Source organism: Fistularia commersonii, chromosome 30 (assembly GCF_037954325.1).
Source record: "Fistularia commersonii isolate RoL2024-O1a breed Wild chromosome 30, RoL_Fcom_v1.0, whole genome shotgun sequence".
Classification (NCBI taxonomy): domain Eukaryota; kingdom Metazoa; phylum Chordata; class Actinopteri; order Syngnathiformes; family Fistulariidae; genus Fistularia; species Fistularia commersonii.
The window spans coordinates 11,584,548-11,594,756 of record NC_141313.1 but is presented as its reverse complement, the minus strand read 5'-3'; the positions used below and the strand labels follow the sequence as shown (position 1 = coordinate 11,594,756).

Below are 10,209 nucleotides of genomic sequence, written 5' to 3'. Positions count from 1 at the left end.
TGTGTTTGTATGTGTGTGTGTGTGTGTGTGCAGTCGGGTTTTAAAAGGTGCTAAGCCACATACTCCAGTGGCAACGGCATCGCGGAGCTCCAACGACTGATTAACAGCCCCTGGATGTATGAATCGGAGGCAGCAGCACAATGGCGACAGACAAAGGACACACGGAGAGCAAACAATCTGCTGGCAGATTGATGGTTTCACAACATTGTGCCGGACTGGTTGGACATCATTTAAAGAACACACGCATGAGTGATGACGGAGAAGGAAATCGGGCGCCGAAGAATGATTTCGTCTAGAAGTTTTTATGGAGTACGAGTCATGCAGTACTGTCCCCGCCGGGAAAGGGCTCGCGGACGGGACACGGACCGGATGCGCAAACGACCGCACGCCACTTTCATTTGCGTTTTCCGTGATGTGAAGGTGAATCGACCTTTTCGTTTTGCACAGAAGCCGCAGTGCCTCGGGGATTTATACGTTGAATGCCAATGTCTTTTGAAAGTAGCACTCTTGTGCTCGTCGACCAAACTATATAAAGTCAAAATAAACTACTTGTTTATCCTTGGTTTTATTGAGTGAGTCTTGAAAATGCAGAAGTGATTCAAAGGAGGAGGCGTGACAGGACTTGGAGGAGGACAGTGTTATTTGGAGTTATATCAGTACTTGCGTTGTTCCCAGTGCTTGTGAATGTAAATCAAAGTGTAAATCGGAGTGTATCTCCTCCGGTGAGAATCCCTGAACCCTCAGTCATCTGGCCGGTGAGCAAAGTGCCAGCAAGAACCCAAACCCCCTGATTTTGGGAAGAAATAACATAACGGGATAATGGGAGATTTTGAACGAAATTAAATCCAGGCCGAGTGGTAGGAAAAGGCTCGGAAGTGTTGGTTCATAGCAGCCCCTGGGCCGGGGTCAGGGCCGGCCCCTCAGGAAGACCCTTGCATACTGTCCTCTGGGTGACCCCTCCTCCGGGGGCCGCCAAACTCACTGGAGTAATCAGCGCCTGTCAGCACTTTGGTTTTACTGCATAGCCTGGATCCAGCACATGTGGACAAGACGTATGCTACCTGATAAAAGCGAACTTTGTGGACTGTTCTGCTGCTGCTCCGTGTCCTTTCCTCCAAGTCACTCCCAAACCACAGGAGGACAATGGCTTTGTACGAAGAGCTCTGTGCAAAGCTTTTATTTGATAAATGCTTTTGTCTGTTAGGAATTAGCCCGTTAGCTTGTCATTGACACAGCATTTTCTGCATGTTGGGGTTCCAGACAGCGGTTCTCCAGGGACAACTGAGGGTCCCCCTGGGCCCAATGGGGAGCCTCCAGAGGAACGACTGCTTCCATTTTTGTGAACATGTATACTTGGCCTCTTGAGTTAACGATGGAGTTCCTCCGGATGCTTTACTTGGTGACCCGGTGATGTGGATCAGCTGGAGGTGCCACTTCACTGGGCGGCATCTTCACAGCATCTTCAGTCCTCCAGGTCCTGGTCACATCATAACGTGGCAGCTTGGTTCTCCTCCTCAAAGATGTTTCACCCCACGTCCAAGGAGGCTTCTTCAGTTAAGTTCTCCCATTTACCACAGTAAGGTCTTACTTGACCTTTAGGTAGCAGATGTTGGCTCTTGGAAGAAGATCCCCGGGTAGATTCTAACAAGCAGCCTTTTTGTGTGGAGTCTCCTCTAGGTTCTCCGGTTTCCTCTTGCACTCCAAAAACATTCGATGGAGACCCAAAAGGATGAATGGCTGTGTATCTCCATATGTGGCCCTTGATGGACCTGGTCCAGGATGAACCCCACCTCTCCAATCACAGTTGGGGTCAGCTCTGCAGGACAAGGGTACAGAGAATGAATGAATGAATGAATGAATGAATGAATGAATGAATGAATGAATTGGGGAAAAAAACAAAGCTGAAAAACACCAGGTCCGTGAAGGTGCGGTGAAGACACCTGTTGCCTTCACACAGTTTTCTTTATCATCTTGTCCTTTTTGCTGGAGCTCTCCCCCATCTCCTGGGGATCCTCTCTGAACATTAGACTTCCAAAAGAATGCCGTGTTCTCCTCCATTTCAAACGTCTGGCTCCATTCAAAGCATCTTCAGCTGCACCAACAGGCCTTATCCTCTTTCATTTTCCGTCTGTTCCGTCTTGTCTCTTTCTTTTGCATTGTTGTCCTCCTCCAGCTGGAAACCCTCCTCATCCTCTGGATGTGTGCCTTTTCTGAAGAATAGATCCTCATCAGTGCCATGTCTTTCTCCAATCCTGTCCTCGCTGTCCTGAAAGATCATCCTTTTCCGATTTGTTCCATCCATTGCATAGTGTTTTTTCTCTCTCTGGAGGTGGAACCGCCCCCATGCACTGCACGTCCTCCCCATTGAGATATAGCTTCCCATCCTTCTTTTCCATCTTTTGGAGCAAATAACCCCCACTGGACGAGTCCTCCTCCTGTTTACGGGAGGAAGTCTTCCTGTGCTTGAAGTCGTGGTGTGTTTGGTCGCAACCAGAAAGAATCTGTACAGGGGATCCAGAGGCCCGTCTGGAGGCCGCGTGGTCAAAACCTCCATACCGTTCGTTCATTCATTCTCTCTGTGTATCTAATATACAAAAAAAACATCCATTCGTCTGCACAATGCAGGGTCTCCACTGAACCCCCTGCATGTATTTGGACTGTGGGAAGAACCAAGAGAACCCTGAGGAACCCCAGACATGAGGAGAACATGGGGACTCCACCCAGGAAGGCCCCAGTGGGAATCCAGCCAGGGACCTTCTGGCTGTAAGGAGAAAGGAAAGGTTTCCAGAACCGATGTTAAAGACACGATCAATAAAACGCATCGATTCCCACTTTAAGTGACAAACGTTAAATTAACAAAGATCATCTTCTGATTGTATGAATGTTGGAGGACATAGAAACAATTTGCTCATATAAATATTTTCTTCTCTATTGGGCTTTTCCTTTCAGAGGTCTCCACAGTAAATCCTCCCTCTCCATCTAACCCAATTCTCTGTATCTTCCTCTCTCACACCAACTTCCTTCATATCCGCTCTCACTACGTCCATAAATCTTCTCTTTGGTCTTCCTTGAGACCTCCTGCTTGGCAGCTCCAATTCCAGCATCCATCAAATCTTCATCTCTGCGACCTCCAGCTCTGCCTCCGGTCTTTTGGTCATTGTCACTGTTTCTGGACCAGGGGTGTCAAACGCACAGCCCGCGGGCCAATACTGGCCTGTCAGGGCGTCCAATCCGGTCTGTGGAAGAAATCTACATTTTAAAAAATCAATAAAAATCATGAACTTTTTTTTTCTAAAATAAAAATGTGGTTCCTATATTCTCTGCTAAGGGCACATTGTTGTAGTCAGTGTTAGCAACATGGCACAACTAGATGTGACTTACAGCAGATGGCAGCAATGCGGCTTCCTGGTCTGTCAATTAGCATTTTTACTTTTTGTCAGAAATGTACCTGCTTTTCTCTTGGACCTGACACCCTCATCAGCAACATGTTGTTGTCAAAAAAGAGAAAAGTGGTCATGGAGTGTAGGGTTTTTCAGGAAAAATGGACCATTTCTTATTTGTCGGTTGAGGTTAATAAAAAACCTGTATTCTGGTATGTACTCCCATCTCCCTGAGTGGCCGAGATGTTGAAACCTCTGCTGCCTACTTCCACTGGAAGAACCTTCGCTTTCCAGCCTTGTGGCTGAGCATCTACAACGAGTTCAGCATATCTCAGCTTCTTCCGTTCATAGGCCTCCTCCACTGCATCCTCCCAGGGCATAGTGAGCTCTATGATGTAAACAAGGTCTGGTCGCAGGTTGGTGGATGCGATCTCAGCTGGGAAGTAAAGTTTCTTGTCCAGGTCCGCCGGCAGCTTCCAGTCCTGTGCACTGCCCAGTTGCCCAAGGTCAGCTCTCATTGGGGCAAGGCTGGCTTGTCCTTCCCGCACGAGTGGAGTTGCGTGCCCACAGGATGCTCGTCCGGTGAGTTATCAGCACTGCTGCAAGACTTTTTAATACCCGGTTGTGCCGCCAGGTATAACGGCCTTGGGTGAGGCTGGCTTTGCATCCCACTAGGGTGTGCTTCAATGTTGCTGGACTTGAGCATGAAGGGCATGTAGGGTCCTCGCCTTACCACTGGTTTAGATTTGCAGGAGAAGACAGGGCATCATAGGCTACCCTGATGGTAAAGCTCGCCTTGAAGGCCTCCATCTCCCACAGATCTTTCCAGGAGATCTTTCGCTTCTCCACTCCTTCCTCCTCCACTTCCTGGACCACCAGCTTGCGTCTCTAAGATGGATTGTCCTTGATCCAGGCTGGTGTACTAGCCCCGAGCCCAAGTCAACTCCTCCCCTCCTGAACTCGGCCCACGATGTCCCTGTGTCTGAGTGCTGCCTTCGCCTGTTCAGTTGAAGCCAGCGGTGTCCACTTCCTCCCAGTTACCAGGAAGGGGGGGTGCTTGGGCTATGAATGGGTCGCTCTAATCCAAAAGCATCATCTCCAATCTGACTTTGGCGCACATGTACTCCTCTTCCAGACTGGAAATGAGCAGGTGTAGCATCCCTTTGCTATAGAGCCCAATGCTGCTGAAGCACCTGAGAAGGCCAAGACACTTCCTTGCATGAGTTGACCAATCTCTCCAGTTTTTAATATCAGCAAGAAATTATAACTCTTTTGTACTAAAACAAAGGAAAAATTTGGACTTAGTGTTTCTTCTAGGTAACTACGCTATGATTTTACTGGTCCAGTCCCCTTGACATCAAATTAGGCCGCATGTGGCCCCGGGACCAAAATGAGTTTGACACCTCTGTTCTAGACCACACACTGTCTTGTGCTTTGCCTGTATATATGTATATATATACATATATATATAACCATAACTTTTACACCATAATTGTTCAAAATGCTCTTAATTGCATTTACATAAATACAGGCACACACAAAACCAACGTCCGCCACGGGCCTGCCGTATCTTCACCTCAGACAAGGTCTGGCATATTCGCCCCATCTGTCGGCAGCCGTTAGATGAATCTGTGTTTATGGAAAACATTTTCTCAACAACACTACAAAATTACAGCCAGTGAGGACAGCGGCGTAATCTGCACCCAGAGAGGATTGATCCAGGAGCTTATTCCATGTGACCGTGATCTGCCGCTGAAATATCCCCCCTCCCAATGCCAACCCCGACTCAGCGTTCCGGGCGTAATCGCTGCCGTTAGCGCGGTGATTCGACGTGGACGATAAACAGATGCGGCGAAACCATATGAGTCCGTTTAATTACTCCGGCGGGAAATATAAACATCACGTCTGCTCAGTCTCGTCCGCACAGCGATTACGCGGAAATCTCCCAGGAAGACGTGCGATCCCGCATTGTTTTTCATTTTTGCGTCGCTGCCTTGTGATATCCGCGAGACCTTTTTGGGTTATTTTGTTTAAGCTCGCCGAGAGAAAGCGGCGGGGGGGACGAGGAAGCGACGGAGGGCTATTGATTTTTCTGGCACCACTCCGCTCACATTAGGAAATGCCAATACAAGGGAAACACGCCGACTCTGGTTCACGTCGAGTTCACTTGTCATTTTCTATAATTCTGACAAAATCAAGATGCTTAAGGATGATGCGGTTAGCCATGCCGGGCCACCCGAGGGCCCTCTGATTGAATTAGACGTCTGGCCCCTGCCATTTGGTTCCAGCTCCAAGCATCCCCGCGCTAAATGGGAAGACTTATCCGCCGCTTTCAGGGGGGACATTCAAGAAACAAAGACGGATTACGCTGCTGCTCCTGCATTAAGCAATTAGTCCCCTTTTCCTGCGTCCCTACAGCTAATCCATCCGTTCCTATCTGTTTTTACTACCTGTGCTCATATAGACAGATTTCTGTGGAAGGGAGGTGGAGGAATGAATGAAACAGACATGGCACCAAAAAGAAACAATTAGATTTGTGCTAATTATGCAGAGTAGACTGTGCACTGTCATAGGACCTTTAGTAAAACCACGGAAAAAGAGCAGGCTTTTTGCTGATATTTAAAAAGAATTATCATAATCACTATTAACAATCATAAAAACAATAATAATAATGATAAATTATTATTTATTGTGATCATGATATATAATTAGTCCATCAGAAGAACACTGTTCGATGTTCTGGAGATAAAGTCACACTGAGATGGTTTGGACATGGACAGAAGAGGGATGGAGAAGATCTGGGTCGAAGGACGCTGAGGCTGGAGGAGGTCTGGAGGAAGACCAGAGAGGAGATTTGTGGATGGAGGGGAGAGAGGACAGGAAGGGAGATGGTGCAAGAGGGTCAGATGGAGGCAAGTGATTGGTTGAGGGTCAGATGGAGGCTAGTGATTGGCTGTGGAGGCCCCTGAGGGGAGTAGCCCAAAGAATGAGAAGGATCTTCTTCTTCCTCCACTTTTGGCTTTTTCCTGCAGGGATCACCACAGCGAATCCACCTTCTCCATCTGACCCTAATCTCTGGATCCTCCTCTCTCACACCAACTAACTTCATATCCTCTCTTACTCATCCATAAATCTTCTTTTGGGTCTTCCTCTAGTCCTCCAATTCCAGCTTCCGTGTACCAATATATTTACTATCTGTACATGAGCAAACCATCTCAGTCTGGCTTCTCTGACCTTCTCATCAAAACATCTAACATGTGCTGTTCCTCTGATGGATTCATTCCTGATCCTGTCCATCCTGGTCAGTCCCAAAGAGAACATCAACATCTTCATCTCTGCGACCTCTAGCTCTGATTTCGTCACTGTTACTGTTAGAGAATGAGAAAGACGATTATTATTATTATTATTGAATTAACTTGTTTAATTAATTAATTGATTGATCATAAGAATCTATGTTGGTTTTCGAAAAGGTCCCTTTTTTCTTTTGATAATTACTGCTAATAGAAATGTGTACGTTGCACAAAGCATGCTTTTCTTCCATCCGGTCGGCACCTCGGGACATTATGACGCTGCTTTTTCATCCGTTCAGTCGCTCCGTCCTCCAGCTGCTCCTCACCCACCGGCTGAGCAGGTCAGCAAAGGGGCTCCGCTTGGAAAGGCTTTAGCACCCTCAGGCTCTCCAGCCCTTCATCTGGTCCTCACTCACTCAGCGACACGCTGACGGCAGCAGAGCTGAGCCACACCAACATACCTGGACCTCCTCCGAGGTCCTTGGAGCCGCAAATGGCCGTCGTACTGGTAGGGACCCCACTCTGGAACTCAAGCAGATGTTCTGCTGAACTTTCCCCCGGTCAGATCTTCTACTTGGCTTTAGGCTGACTTCCTCAGGTCCTGCCTGAAGCACAGGAATCTTCATGTTCACGTGGTGTCATCATCTTCATCTTCATGGAGGTCCACCCGCTGCTGCATTTGTCAGAGATGGAAACGGGTGAATGTCAGGTGTTGGGGTTCCTCCATGTTTGGTTTTGAGGTGATAAAGAAAGAGAGACATATTGCTAAACATGATCATCCATATCTCAGGTATCCCCCGGCACCGCCTCTCGGACCTCTTTCCTCAGAACGCGTTCCTGTTTGTTTGTCGGGAGGGTAATTTGACTGTTCTTCCACTTCCCTGACTCCAAGGCCGGAGTGCGAGCCGGTGTTTGAGACGGCCATCAATAGGAGTGGAGCGCGGGGAGAGATTAGGCAACTTTGTGTGTTAATCCGTGTGAAATCACAGGCCCCGCGGGTGAGGTGGGGAGATAGACCGGAGCCTCTCTGATCAGACGGGCCGCGGCTCACCGCGCCAAGCTGCCTGAATGCCCACTAATCCCTCGCCGAGCCCTGCCGGCTGATGGGCAGCTCCCCGCACTTCAAACGCCCGGGCCGGGAGCTCTGGCGGAGGAGGTGAGGGCCGAGGTGATGCTGCGGGAGGGACGGCTGAGGAGAAAGTTGATTCTGCTGTCAGATAAGAAACATGGAGGAAGCAATTGCACCTTCCTGTAGCTTTTAATTAAAGTGTCCCTGGGACTGTGCGGTAGTGCAGCAGTTAGCGTCTCCGGCTCATAGCCAGAAGGTCCCTGGTTGGATTCCCGCAGGGGGCATCCCTGTGTGGTGTCTCCATGGTCTGCCTTTGTCTGCTCGGGGTTCCTCCCCTAGTCCAAACACATGCAGGAGATGTGGAGATACTACATGGTCCAGAATGGACAATGAATGGTTGGATGCCTCCATACGTGGCCCTGTGATGGATGGGTCCAAGGTGAACCCGGTTCTTGTCCAGTCACAACTGAGTTTGGCTCCAGCTCCCCTGACTGCAGGGGAAGCGGTGGAGTGACTTAATCATAAATCAGAATCAGAAAAACTTTATTTGTTCTTGATGGGCTGAGGGGCACATGGGGTAGCAGCATCGAAATTGTGAACATCAAGAATAAAATAAAAAAATAAAAGTTAAAAAATTGAAGAAAAAAAATTAAAATAAAAAAAGAAAAAAAGGAGAAAAAAGATGATTATATAAATAGTTTTTATCTTTTGATAGGGAATGAAAATATTGTGTAGACACGGTACCAAAGTGGTGACTCTCATCATTATCTGAAAAGCTATATGAGATGGTGAAGGAAAGTGGACATATGGCCTCCTCGTCTTGGGCGAGCTTTCCAACGGCACAACACCCAAGACTTTTAACTTTCGGATGGAGAGTTGGTTAAGCATTAGCATTCAGGCTGGAGCTGGGGTTCGGGTTAGGATCAGGGTTGACATGAGGTCTCCATGGGAACCAGCAAAACACTTATGCTTCAATCACTAGATGATCGACTCACGTTTTGAAGAGTTTAAAAAATAAAAAATAAATTGTGGTCATTAGACTTAAGATTAGGCAGGGGGTTATAACCTCCTTCACTCAGAGATAGAGCGATGGACAGTCGCTCCCACATTGTCTTGGGTGGCCAGACCAAGACCCTACAACCACTCCTAAGCTTGTTCGACCTTCAGTCGGTGAGTTAGCGTTAGCATACGAGTGAGGGGTCATGAGGCCTTTCCATTTCCATTCCTGTTACATAAAAAAATATAATTGTTCCAAAATTCAAACTGTTGGAAAAGGAAAAGGAAAGACAGGTCAGTAAACAATGTCAGAAAAAATCCAGGCCAAATGTGAACCTTCAAAATTTGTCCAAACCCGTCCTTCTCGCTCTCCCACACACCTGAAGCCGGGACTGTTTCTGCACAGGGTTTGTTTTCCTTCCTCTTCATTAATCCATCTTTTTGCCGCTGATGTGATTCTTGGTCTCGGAAAACTCATTAGCATCGGCCAGACATCCTTTTCCTCTGCTCTCCGTTCTCAGGAATGTAAATAAAATAAATAACGACCAAGGAGCTGATACGGAAAATACGTACGACCGTCACTGGTGTCAGCGCTCAGAAGGTTCAGATACTTTCATGGGGGAATCTGTGGACGCTTGGATGTCTCTCCTGGACGTCTGAGTGACGTCCAGTGAACAGTGCAACCGTTGGGCGCGGTGTGACGCAGGCAGTAGAGCAATTGTCTTTAGAACCAATTGTTCCTGGTTCGATTCCTGGCTCCTCCTAGTTTGTCCAAGTGTCACTGAGCAAGACACTGAACCCCTAACAACTCCCTTGGTGCTGATGGATGGCAGCCTGCTGCTCATGGTTCATCCGTGATGGGTTAATTGCAGAAAACAAATTTTTAATTACTATTATTATAACCCTGAGTCGTATTTGATATCACCGTTTGCTGTCCAATGACTTCCTTTTATGTGACTTGTAGGGAATATTTCCTGAATTCATTTATCAGTATTGGACTTTCACCCTGGATGTAGACCGATGGCAAGAAGACGTCTGAGCCGCTTGCTCACGAGCGCTACGGCGAAATGCAAATGCGGCCGGCAATGGGATCTGACTGGAAAGGAAGCTGCCCGTCAGACGGTGTAAGCAGGAGGTGGAAGAGTAAACAATGAAGGCAGTCACAATAGAACGCTTAGACAAAAGTGTAATTACTGCTTCTTCATTGACCCAAATCTCCAGCGGGGGACCCATTGCTCAAGGTACTCGAGCCGTTAGGAGTAAATGAGTTCACTTTATTGCCTCGTAGTTTGTAATGGGTTTCTCCTCCGTACCTCTGGCTAGTAGTACGTCTCTTAACCAATCACAGACGTCCCGCACACTCCATGTTTATTAGCTTTTGTATCGGGAGCTCAAGCAGCGGCGTTGGCTCGACTGCTTTTTCACAAAATCAACACATTTTAGAGTGAGTGATGAAGATATGACTGACGGAGCC

The 10,209-nt window shown here is 47.8% G+C and overlaps 1 long non-coding RNA gene across 1 annotated transcript; it reads left to right on the top strand.

Annotated features, from left to right (window-relative positions):
• Window positions 1-283: 283 nt before the first annotated feature.
• On the top strand, window positions 284-3,177 carry LOC147216432 (uncharacterized). The gene is made up of 3 exons (XR_015109159.1): window positions 284-420; window positions 1,261-1,829; window positions 2,626-3,177. It is a non-coding gene; the product is annotated as an uncharacterized LOC147216432 (long non-coding RNA).
• Window positions 3,178-10,209: the final 7,032 nt, after the last annotated feature.